The sequence below is a fragment of the Actinia tenebrosa genome, unplaced genomic scaffold, assembly GCF_029948245.1.
Source record: "Actinia tenebrosa isolate PJP-AT-01 unplaced genomic scaffold, QUT_ActTen_1.0 PGA_scaffold0__85_contigs__length_37466705, whole genome shotgun sequence".
NCBI classification, from domain to species: Eukaryota; Metazoa; Cnidaria; class Anthozoa; order Actiniaria; family Actiniidae; genus Actinia; species Actinia tenebrosa.
The window spans coordinates 33,960,125-33,973,385 of NW_028292569.1; the positions used below are offsets into that span (position 1 = coordinate 33,960,125).

At 35.3% G+C, this 13,261-nt stretch overlaps 1 protein-coding gene across 11 annotated transcripts in view; it reads right to left on the bottom strand.

Moving 5' to 3' along the window:
- Nucleotides 1–13,261, bottom strand: part of LOC116307366 (histamine H2 receptor) — a 159,794-nt gene that overhangs the window by 32,577 nt on the left and 113,956 nt on the right. For 6 of the 11 annotated variants that reach the window (XM_089024781.1, XM_031717574.2, XM_089024773.1 and 3 more), the window contains 2 exons: nucleotides 12,192–12,285; nucleotides 2,600–2,702 (listed from right to left, as the gene is read on the bottom strand). The gene's annotated coding sequence lies outside the window, so the exon portion shown is untranslated. Of the gene's footprint in view, nucleotides 1–2,599; nucleotides 2,703–10,418; nucleotides 10,447–12,191; nucleotides 12,286–13,261 lie in introns of all 11 variants that reach the window. The other 5 variants (XR_004198392.2, XR_016118830.1, XM_031717579.2 and 2 more) reach the window with 2 other exon arrangements.

Genomic DNA, 13,261 nt, shown 5'->3' on the forward strand with positions numbered 1-13,261 from the left:
TAAGACAAATGTGTTCTGATACACTTAAAGAAAGTGGGTGAAAATAAAGCTGTCAGAAAAGACTAGCGACTTTTGACCCTTATAGACAAGCCAATGACCTGCGTGCCTTTAGGTACTCGATAACGTTTAGGAAGCAATTGCCATCAACATAGCGTATAACAGAAGGATCTTGACTGAGTGATGGAATACATCTGCATTCATAAAGTAAAGACAAAAATCGTTTTATAAAGTATCGTTTTAAGAGCTTTTCGCTTAGCGCAATCATAGCCAGAAGGTTTTTTCGAGATAAACGAACTTTATCATCTCTTACTTCCACATTTTCATTTGAAATTCCATTCCGTTTAGAAATCATAACTTTGCCTTGCTGAAAGGTATCAAAACGTTGGCACAAAATTCTGTAATGAAGGCTCAATCGTTTGCAGCCAAAACGTCCTATGAAGATCACTTTATTCTGCACGCCAATTGCCTTTTGATTCGGACAAGTTTTGAAGGTAGAGTTATTTAATCTGTTGACATGGCTTTTAGCTTTCCCCCAGTCAGTGTAGGAAATATCTGTATAACGCAATATATGTTGCTTTTAAGTCGCAATCCAACTGGTAGTGTTCAGATGTTCTTATCGTTAGCGTCCATATGAAAACTTCATGGCTACTTAAAAGGTTAACCTTCTTAAATACTTCTAAAATCAGAACTTCAAGTAATCCCATGAGAATAATAAGTAATCCCACTTCGGAAGTATGAAGTTTAAGTGAGTATTCAAGTATGTCTACCTTAAAATCATGTCTATAGCCTAAAAGCACGGATGAAGGGGAGTGGAAGTGTTTAGATATTGTATAATAGCATCTGTCCCAAACCATTAGCAGCTTTGTAGGTTCTCGTCCTCTTTGCAATAATATTTATTGTGTCAACTTGTGTTTTTCAAAGTTCGATCGTGTTGAGTCTTATTTAAAAGATTAAGAAAAAGAATGTTTTTATTGACTACTCGTAAGGCATTGCAGCCATATTTTGATTAAAGGTGGGCGGAGATCCGATTAAAAACTTCAATTTTTCTATTTACATATTTCAGAAACTGTGGATTTCTGATTTTCAATCATTCCAAAGGGAGTGAAATAACGATAGACGGCGGTGGCCATGTTGATTGGTTTAAATTCAACCAAGATGGCGGTTATGAAGTCATGTGAGAACAAAGAATAGAGAACAAGCGAAGTTGATCGTGACATTGAGATCTGCGTAGCAATGACATAAATGCTATTGTCAAGTTTTTCTTAAACAAAATAGGTTACGTTGAATATAATACCAATCACGGAACAAGACCGGACGAAACGAATCTCTTAAAAATAGGAGTAAATAATTTGGATAGTTTTTTTGCAAATGACACTGCAAAACAAAACGTTTCAGTTGCCCTCATATTAAAAGGCCTTTCCTCATAGTCATCGAACTAAAGAAAAGGTGAACAAGCTATTAATCATAAAAACGTGAGGTCATCTTGTTTGGAGAGGTAATAATTAAGCTGGATAAAACGACCCACTTCAGCGTTGACTCATTATTAGCCAAAATTCTTCACACATATTCCTCTATAGATAACTATAAAGAGGTGATAATGATTTCTCCTAATGCCACTATTACCAGCAGCTCTGTACCCACAAATTGATATTATGCCACAAATAAAGTATTTATTGCTAAATGTACTTGGATAAATATTCAAGAAGTAATTTCTAAGAGAGGTCGACAGTGGTTTAAAAGGTCTGTGTTCGGTTAAATAAAAGGAAGGACTAAACATGTGTTTCTATCATAACGCCTTGGCTTCAAGATGCTGCAATTTATCCATCGAAAATACCATTTTCTACGTTTTCAGTATTAGTAAATCTAAACTTAGGGTTATTCTTAATTGATTTTATTATTCTGGAGCCGTTTTTCCGCAAAATATCTTTTTTAATGATACTGTTTTTTTATATAAATACGTGATATATTTATTTGCCTAAGTGAACTACATGTTATCCTGCTGAGCAAAACATCGTGTAAATCAAATAGCCACGGGTCAAGAAACAAATTATCCTTGGAGCCGTGATCAAACCTAAAGAAAATAAGCCTTTACTATTCGAAAAATCAGTTTCATTCTCCAATCAGTCTTGTGATTGATCAGTTATCTTTCGTTCACATCGGACGGAGGTATCAAGGAAATCAGAGACTTTACATGGTTAATTGGTAACCTTGATATCGTTGAGTAAAGTTTATTCTTGTGAGATGGTCAACCGCAACGTTTATGATGATTATAACATTGAATAATTTAAGGCTCCTCTTTGAATTTATAGATATAGCATTCTTACTACTTTTCAATGCTAGAGACTATGATTAAATCTTAAACGTTGGATTGGATTATGGCAACATTATACCTAATCGTATGATTAAGACTGAACAGTTCAGAGAAGGTTAAAGAAAACCGGCCATGGAGTTTCTCTATGGATCCCGCAATTTTTTGCCTAATTCTGCATCAAATTGAATGTCTTTGAAGCAACAAAAAACATAGAAGTGGATGGGATGCTTTCAAATGTAAATCCAATGGTCATGAGATATGTAAGAAATAAATAGAATATGTACTTACAGAAACAGATATAAACCTTGAAGTAGTGGAAAGCCTGCTTGTTATACAGCTTGAAGATTTCCTTTCAGAATAAAATCTTTTCAGAGGAAAGGATATTTTGGCCCTGAAATTGCACGATACGAAACTGAGTTACTTTGGATTGTGAGGAAGCTGGAGGAAGGTTGTTCTAAGTGCTTGAATTACAAACAAACCTAAGGAATCGTGCAGTGGATAATGATCATCTACTGAATGCCAGCTTCAAGTGTCTTGTTATGAATTTGATCTAATTATAGCTGGTGTCAACAACACCCATGTTTACTCCGTGGTGGCAAGAACTGTGTTGATGATTGGTTCCTGTCAGTGCTGTTATGATTAATATTACTCATTCCAGATTGACTCGTACCCAATAAAATAGTCAGTGCAATGACACGAACTAGAGAAATTAACGCCAAAATAAAGAAAAGAAAAGAATCCTTTTGAAGCATGCGCCAGCGATAAAATATACGGCATATTTGCGTAATCAAACTGTTTTATCTGGCTGTCAGTAATAGGCTGATCATGAAATATTGTTATCAGATGAACCGATTCATACAAAGCATGTTTGTTCACGAAGCATACTTAAATTAACACCTATCGATTAAGGAGTATTTGCTTATTCTTATGGTGTCAGTAGTTGTTTTGCAGCTCGTTAATGGGAAACTTTAAAGATAGCGCAGAAGATACAAAATTATTCCCAGCAGAATAAAAAAAAAAAAATTGTAAGTGCAAAAAAATATTTATGTTGGTATCCGTAGATTGGGAATAAAAACACAGATTGGTAATCCCGTCTAACGAGTATTGAAATGCATGCTGGTCAGAGTGACTGTTACACCTGCGTTTATTTGCCTCTTGATCAAGATTAGAGTCGATAATGAGTGCAAAGTATTGTATGTTTTCAAGTCACTTGTTAACGATCGAAAGAATCCTATGCACTAAAGAAAAGGTTTGTCTATAGAACTTAATAATTTTATTTTGGCAGTATTTTTTTTTCCCCCTTTGGTATAAATTGAATTTATAGCGAAAATACTTCTTTGCTAGTGACTATAACTTTCGTGACCGAAGGTATGTATTGTGCGCATGCCAAGCTCGCTGTTACAGACTAGGAAAACGACAACAGAAAAGAGTATAGAAAGAAAGAGGCTTCATCGTAGTGTGACTAAGTAATGGCGCGATGCTTCATCGTGATTTATCATTTCAATAATATTTATATTTTTTCATTTGGCTGACGTAGAATTTCTGATGCTAGATGGAGAAAGGTCTCACGTTCAAGCTGTAGACACTTAAGTAACAATTTGTCTTTACAACACCGATATTCTTGTAAAACAGGCTTAATTTTTTCTCTTTTCTTTCTTTCCTTCTTTCTTTCTTTCCTCGCGCGTATTCAGTTCAGTAGCTGTAGCCATTATGACGTTAATTAATTCGTTTTGTAGTTGCCGATTTTACAAGTTTTTATATCTTATTCGAGTTTAGCTGTTCAGCTAGTAAAGAAACCGAACTATCTTTAATTTTGAAAATATATAGATTATGGTTCACCTTGACCGAGCTTAATATTGACATGGAAGTAAAGCAGAACACTCTGAAACACATAATGTTACCGATATCAATGCTAATTTTAGTGCCAAGGTATGTGCCTGGACAAACGAAATACAGTCATGGGCTTTATCTGAACCCGACGTTCTACACATTTGAAAACAATTCAATAAAACCTTCCATAATTCAACTAGACCAACCTTTCTCACAGTGATAATTCTAGGTGTAGATTGAGGAACCTGGTATGATTGCACCTTTGGTCGACCCTTGAAACGCGTTTGGGGATAGTCTAGCCAAGCTATGCGCCACACAGTATCGTATCACTAACTTTGCTGCTTATTAACACCAATAACTCAAACTTTCACATTCGCTAATATAAATGCTATAAGCTTTAGGCAAATTAAGGTTCAATTCTAGATACTGTTTTTGCGGTTGTTTTGTCCTTAGGGACCTTAATAAGCCGTCAGAATTTGCGCCTCCTATAAGTGTCCAAAGAAACTCAACCAGTAGCAAAAATATATGTTTCCAGAAATCAAAAATATTCTTATCATATCTACTTATATATAATATTGAGTATCAAAGGCATTTCATCAGATATTGCATGAATCCATCAAATAAACTAAGAAATTTCAAATACCTTAGCCTGCGATGAAACGTAAGTTATTAACTGTTCTTCCACAAGTAGCTAGCATCATCTACAATGATGTGCCTGACACAAAACCTCAGTTTATCTGGCTCATTAACTCGTTTACGTTGTTCATTGGGCTTTGGGTTGTGACGCATGCTCATTAAGGTTGCCTGTAATTCATTTATTAATCATGTCATTGGATGGAGCAATTAACTGCCAAGAATCCTAGCCAGGCATCAAGTATGTTTGCGTCTAATAGAACAGAAATGAATTGCAAATAGTGGACCCTTAAAAAATCCAAAATCAATGTAATGGTTGTGTGCAAAATAATCACCCATAAACGATTAATTGGCTTCACACTTTGTTATAAGATATTATCAGGGGATTTAGGACCTTTTATTCACAATACTGTGGATTACATGTTTTTTTTTAACACTTTGCGCAGCTAATTGATGTCAAACCATTGTATTAAGAAGGAGCAATGAGACCATGTTCTTGAAGAAAAAGAGATCAATTAAGAAATTTAGGACTTTTAATTTTTTTACTCACAATGTGGATCACATTATTTTCTAATAGTGTGTACAACTAATTGATGATAAAAGAGTATGATGATAAGGCAATTAAACTTTTTTCTTCAATGCCAATATTTTTAATGATAAAAACAGGTGATAACAACTCACGGTTTTAATGTCGTCGACATCATTTTCAAAGTGAAACAGAAAGAGTTAGAATGAAGGATTTAGAGTCAGTTCAAGTTTAATGTGAGGGAGTGCAGGTAAACAAAAACTTTGGTACGAATATTTAATTTAGGCTTCCTTGCTTGAATGAGCAACATCTCGTGAATTAGGCAGTCAATCTTCCCAGTACATATTTTTAAGAAAGTAAAATGATTGCTCAGGTCAGGCCAATGATTTTATTGATAAACTCGTTTTTGCAGAAAAAAGTATCAAGAAATTAAGGACCTTTTGTTTCTTTACTCTCAAAACTGTGAATTACATGTTTGTGTTAACAATTTGAACAGATAATAGATGTCAAGTATTCGTGACACAATGAAACATTTTTCACATGGCAATTTTTTTTCTAAATAAACAGTTGTTTTTGCAGAAAAAAAGAACAAATAAACGACCACCGATTACCAAAGACTACCAACAAATGCAATGAAATCAATATACTTATATTTATCTATATATTTGGAAGAGGCAATGATTGCTTATTTCTTCTTCAAATCATAAGCTAGGGGTAGGCAAATGATAACCGACTAGGTAAGTCTGGGTTGTATTTATTTAAGTATACTTATCGTTTGAGCTTTAGTACAAATGGAGAAAAAAGAAGACTTTAGCAGTCACATCGCGACAACCGTTTACGTAAACTCACAAAAAAATTATATGAATGACCGAGGATAGATTTCTACGAAATGGGATCAAAAGTACTGAATTGATGCTGTATTTGTAATCGACAGGCATCAGGTTTATTGAAACTAAACCAAACGAGCAACGTGGGAAGTCTGGTGACTGTTGAACTGATTAATACTGGGTATGATTTGTACTATCAGGGCCCGGGTAAGAAGACTGGATAGCTCGATCCGACGGAAAAATCTTATCCAGTGGATGAATTTATTGGAAAACAGCATGGACTTATCAACTGGATAAGGATTTATCCTCCGGATAGCGCTATCCAGGCTTCGTACAACCGGGCTCAGCTGTTCAAAATGTCAAGCTAAAAAGATACGTACATCTATAAGATGAAACCAACCTATTCAATACACACATGAAGTATACTGTCAAGAAAAAAATCTATTAATACTTGATATGATGTATATTGCGTTTTCTTCGTTCAGGATTAATTATGCTTACGATTTAATAAAAATAGTCGCGTAAAGCAAATTGAAAACAGTCTGGTTATGGCTAAGATCGCGAGACAGTCAAGTAAATTGAAATAAATGAACAAGGGTCTTACAGAATCGAATATCTCATTTTTCATTACGATGTTAGTTCAGTTGTTTGGTACCCATTTTGTTTACGTAAAGTTTGTAAGGTCAATTTCCTGTGCACAAAAATTATCAGTAGAACCTTTGTTTCAATATTACTTCAAAAAAAAAAAAAAAAAAAAAAGGAACCTAGAAAAAAGCCTCAATATCTAACCGAAAAGGCAATTCGCAAAAACAGAGAAGGGTTAATTCTCGAATCATCTTCTAATAAAATGTTTCTAAGACATAGATTAACCACTGTCTAAAGGCTGAGACTCCTTTTTTTAACTCAGTTCAAACTTTTTCGTTTGCCACACATTTTCTTTCTGATAGCGCTCGGAACAATACTGCATTTACATTGTGTGAACGAATGTGAGACATACATATGAAAAAGAATGGATGAATAGCAAGAGGTTTAAGGGATGATTTAGTGCGTTCGATAATAACTTTACTAATATAACTAAAAGAAATCGATAAGAACTTTACTAATATTATAAAAGAATTCAGAAAAAAATCTGGGTTCAAGATGGTATTTGAACGCTAACTCGCGAACAATTTACACTCGGATCTAAGAATCATATCTATGTATATGATCTAAGAACAATAGATTTTCGATAACCTACAGTTTACGCAGTTTGCCTTTATTTGCAACGCACCATTGGAAAAGAAACTGTAAAACAGAAACACTATTAGCAAAGACTTGATGTGAAACGCGTTATATCTTTACTTGTAAAAGCATATACTTATTTCAATAAAGTTGGTCACCAAAAACCTAGAAAGCTGTGATCACTGAGGATCATGGGAAAAATTTCATATTCAACGAGTAAAGCTTTTGACACAAACTACAGCAGTTGAGGATGCTCAGAGGAGTTGAAACTGTAACTGGTAGAAGATCTCAAGTCCATCAACAGTTATCAAGCGGTTGAAACACGTAAAATGTATCTACCTATAATCCTTGCCGGTCTCAGCTTTGTAGCTTTTCGGGTGACTCGAACTTTATTGAAATAAGTGTATCAATATAGGGATGAATGCTTTGTATAGAGTTTAATCGACAAAAAAAAACTTATTCACTCACCTCTTGATTTTTCTAGTATCAGACGATCTTAAAAATCTATAAGGACCTATTTAAATTCATTTGGTCAGTGTTATCATTATTGCTAATCCACAGCCAGAAGCTCGACCGAAAGCCCTCAAATTGTCCAGGTGCATTTGAATTTAAGCTGTTGAAACTTGATTAGAAAAAAGTGCTCGCCGCAGGACAGTTTTTCAATCATATTATATTGTCAATTTTCAAACAATTTATGAGTTATCTTAGCGAGAGGTATAGTTGCCATTATCTAGGTAAGTAAGTAAGTAAATAACCTATTCACTATCAGAATGATGATTTGCATTGGAGAGACGTCCCTCAAGATGATGAAAGTGAGGAAAAAATTATCCATAAAATACTTCAATTACCATTATATCTAATTCTGTATTTTACTAAGTGAAGCACAAGCCCGAAAGGCCGTTCTGCAGCAATATAACTTTGCCATTACTTAGTTTACTTCAACTAATGAAATTTTAAGAGCAACTAAAATATTTTCTAACACTGATACTATAAAGTGATTTTTTAAATAGTGGTTGGGACATTTCGTTGCAGAGAAAAATTTACAATATTTTCTTTGTTTTGTGCCTGTATATGACGCCAGACACGCCCAAAGTTGTTGCCAATCATTTAATAACGGCGAGTATTCAAATGGACCGTTCGCTAACTCACAAAAGGTTTATGTAAAACCCAATTTGGTATTATGAGAGACGCAAATGGCAATGCTTTTTAAGATCAAGGACGTGTGAAAATATAGATTTTAGAAAATATCAGATGAGACCGAGATACATGCATGCCGTGTGTAAACATCTTTAAACTTCACCACAATCTGAATTGTCTTTCATTATATGGAGATAAAAATAAATAAATTAAAATGCAACGAGCTGCTTTATTACCGCCAAATTGATTGTACAGGAGAGGATTTAGTCCGCAAGTCGGCTAGAACCAATTAAAGTGGCCTCTCACGCTGAGTTTATGGAAGCAGTGGAATTAAAACATCTTTATCCAGGAAGCAGCGAGGGTTCTTACAATTATTACCATCCCAACGGGTTATCTATATTAATGACCGGGTATCGTATAGAAAAATATGTTTGCCTCTAGCTTTGCGCTAAAATTATACCATCGTATATTACACCGTCTGTTTCAGGTAACAGATTTAATATCAAATTTTGAGCACGTGGTTTTTAATGATCAGAACTCTGCACTACGCCTTGAATTAAAGCGGAGATTCTATTTCCCTATCCCTAGGAGAACTGCAAGTAAAAAGGACAACAATGGCATGGGTTGATTTTTTCGGTGTGTTACTTTTTGACTGAATTGAACATCTTTCAAGTAGAGCGGTATGCTTTACAAAAACTAAATTATGATAAACGCTTATCTTAGACCAGAAAATTATTTCAGGTGCTATATTTACAGCGTGTGCTCTATGGCTAACCCTTATCATGGCGCGCAACTTGAAACATCAATAGTGCAACTAAATACTGCATGGTTTAGTTTATTTTACGTCTATCGCGCGACCAAATGATTTTACAACTACATGAGCAAATACGCGTAACAAATAATCTACTATCTCGAGCCGCATCTGCTGCGCTGATAAAACTTGAAATCAGTCCAAATGGTTCCAGCACTTAAACCTCTTTTTCATTCCCAAACCAACTTCGGCCCCCTTTTGAAGAACCCTCCAGTCAGTGTTATTGTTTTCAAAGTTAACGGAGCTGGGCGGAATCTTTCACGATCATCATGATTTGCCGTCGTTTGAATTACATATATTTGATTTGCCGCCAAAACAAAAGCCTCTCATTTAGACGTCGGTACTACTGGCGGAATGAATGAATGTTCCTAGTTCACACATATGATTTGGATCGCATCCACTAATCGTAGCCTGCGTGCAGCCAGACTTTTCTCTCGTATAGTCCGTAGACGGACTTAACAGTCAGTTAGAGACCGGCTGCACGCAGGCTAACTCGTGACTAAGCTTACAGCTCAAAACAGAAGCTGCATCTTTTTCAGCGACAATCATGATGACAATATAAGCGATTTAACAGAACCCATAACAGAATGCATATTCCACTCAGCTATTCGAGTTATTCCTTTTCTAGAACGAATTAAAATCATAAACAGTACTCGTTATTTAATGACCTTACAAGCGTTGTCGCGTTTTACGGGGAAAAATCAACTCAGCCATTTTAATTCAATCTATCGGCTGTCTCCTTAAGTGGGTTGTAAAATCTATTAGGCTGTCATCCACCCTGGAGAGGTAAATGCAATTTTTAGATTTTTTGAGTTCCTACTGACCGGACCGATTCTGACCGCAGCCAGTCTAAAACAGACGAGGGGCTCGTAAGTGAGATTAAGTACTATTGTCAAACTTTTGACTTCGACAACGGCCTAACGTCCGAAACGTCAGAATAGTTACAAATATTCCTAAATGAAGCTTTATAATTTGAACTTCTAATTGATTTGTTGATTCAACACACCAACGCAGTCCCAACTAGTAACCGCTAGTCATTATCAACATTTTTCTGTTCTCCGGCGTCGGTTCTACACATAGTTATAATTTTTATGTACATATCCTATACAAAACTAAACATACCTATTTGAAGACCCTGGTCAATCTTGTTCTAGAACGAGAAATAGCAATTCAGGAATAGACAAAGCAGCCATAGTTGAAGAAATGTAGAACAAATGTGTATATCGTCAAACTAACCGAACGTTTATGCTACACTGATCTTAACTAGTGAAATTCAATGAGCTTCCTGTCAGCGTACGTCAAAATACTCCCGTCTTATCTATCCGCACTGTATGTTTTTCCTATTTTGAAATAACCAAGTCATCATAATAGCTTAAGCAACTAAGTATACTGGGAAGAGAAGTAACTTATTTCACAATTCATGTAATTCTTGTTCAGAGACAACTAGTTGCTTGGGATAATATTTGGTGGAAAAGACGTTTTCATCATAGAGTTTTATAATCCAGCTAAACCCGAAGGTCAAAGAGTGTGAATATAATATCATATTCGGGATGATACGTTACACCATACGCGGTTGAAAAGTAATTTATCTATTTATTTAAGAGTAAGTCTTAGTACGCGTGCCGATCTGCGACATGGAATGAAATATTTATGCGCGCGGAGTGATAAAAGTATCTAGCTCGAGTGCCAATCCTCGAACCGAGGAGTTCTAAATATAAGAACTGTGACAGTGAAAATCCTTACAAACACTGCAACTAAAGTTTTGATAAAAAGGTAAATTTGACACCGTGAAGAGGTGAAAAAACTGTTACTGACGTTTCGGAGGAGTAAAAGAGAATGAGGTGGTAGAAAGGAGTGTTTATATATTGCGTCCGAGTAAATTTTAAGTTAAGTTATGAATTCTATATACCCTTCAAGGTCAAGAAAAGCAATATAACCAAAAGTAAAGTCTATATTACGCATAACAAGTCGAGCTGGCGCATCAAAAGTGAAATTCGTAACTGTCAAACTGAGATCAAAAGTCTGCCTCGTGAAGTAACCAAATACTAGGTCAAATGGCCTCCTAAAAAAACAATCAAAATGCAGCGTTTTGTCATTAAATTCTGTTGCCAAAAAGTCGTCGCCACACGGGACCTTCAATCTTCATAAAAATGTTCAGTATAAGTGGACACTTGAAACACTTGAAGTACTCTTAAATGGCTTCCTCTTTTTTTTTATAAACCTAACTACGTCAAATCACGATGCGCCGAAGAAGACACGCGTCGTATATCTCATATTTTTTGTTTTGTTCACATGGCTTCACATATCGTATATTAGTTTATATCAATCAGACTGTAATTTATAGTCTGCTGTTCGGAATTGAAAAGGGAGGAATTTTAATTTAGGATCGATTAGATAACGCGCAAGACACCTAAGGATTTAATATAATCGAGAATTTTAAGCTACAAAAACCAGAGAAACTGCGAAACTATCCGTGTGTCAACCAGTCGGCAAGCCCTCGAAGATCGCAAGAGGATTTGGGATGAAATTGCCTGAGTTTGCAAAAGTCTAGCGACACGAGTGAAAAACGTCTGCGCATGCTATGAATCCGTATGCAAATTAGTCAAAACGTAAGTAAATTTTGACTTTCAAACATGCCTGATAAATTGGGCTTCACAAAATGCCAAAACTTAGTGTCCATGCTTGAAACTTAAGGCAATTTAAAGTCTGACAAAAGTATACTTTTTTGTATTTGGAGAAAACTAACATTGTTAGTCAAAATTCATCAAAATTCTTAGAAAACGTGCTGAAGTGCACGCATGCGCAAACGTTTTTCTCTAGTGTCAACCCTATAAATAGTCTTAGTATAATGATGAGTTTTTGATTTGCTGATTAAATAATAAATAAATACTTTACCTTAATATATGCCCTTTTTGCAGTTGCAGGATGTCTTCAAATCATCAAACAAGGTATATGCGGTTTCAGTGTAATTTATAACTATGAATCAGTCCTATAAAAAGAAAATGTGAGATTAGATTATTGATAAAATAGGTAGATTATTCTTTGGAAGTTATCCCCTGGCAATATCAAATGATTATATATTTTATTACATCCATTTTGAAATCACAAGCAAATCCTGCAATCTGATTGGTTCCCTGCAGCAGTGATTTCAGCATAAATCGCACGATTTTGAGCTCTAAATTGCACGATTTTGCACATCAACTGATATGAACCAATCACAAGAGAGACATGTCATTTTCTAGCCAATTGTATCAAGGAATCCATCTGAGTGTTGGGCCACGGCTCAAAAAAAATTTTCTGAAGAACGATTTTACCGTCAAAAGTCGTAAAAAAAGACTGAAAAAGCCATAAAAAGGGCTTAAAAAGACCAACTAATCACTTAAAATTGTCAAAAGCATCTTTGTAAAGTAACTGCTTAAGTAAGTTGAAGATATTACAGCGAAAAGCAGTGGAGGAAAATGCAATCGGCATCTTTTGAATGTGACTTCTTGGCGATTGATCGTGGAAAGTGGTTTCCTTTCAATCTGTAAAGCATAACAACACATCGACGAAAATACAGTCATTAAAAGAAGTTTTTCTTAAGAAGAAGATTTTTGCTGAGCTACGTGACTTCTTAAGGACAACCGAAGGACTAAACAACCTTTGATTTTTGCTGTTTTCTCGGCACAAGTGTGATCTTAACATGTTGAACAGAAATCGTAAAAACACAAGCAGTGAGCATTGGCTGTATGGACAACAGCCAGTTCATTACAACCCTTTTGGGCAGGATTGTTTTGCTATTTAATGTAAGTAAACGATTCTTAATACATGTAATGCCTTTTGGTCCTATATAAATTCATTTTAGTTTTGGATTGAAAGTGTTGGTTTTCAAAATGAGAATCATTGCTCGATCAGTATAAACAAGTTCTCTTGACAGCATGTTTGAATCGACTGCTTGTAGATTGTAAGTCATGTCGGTTTAACTG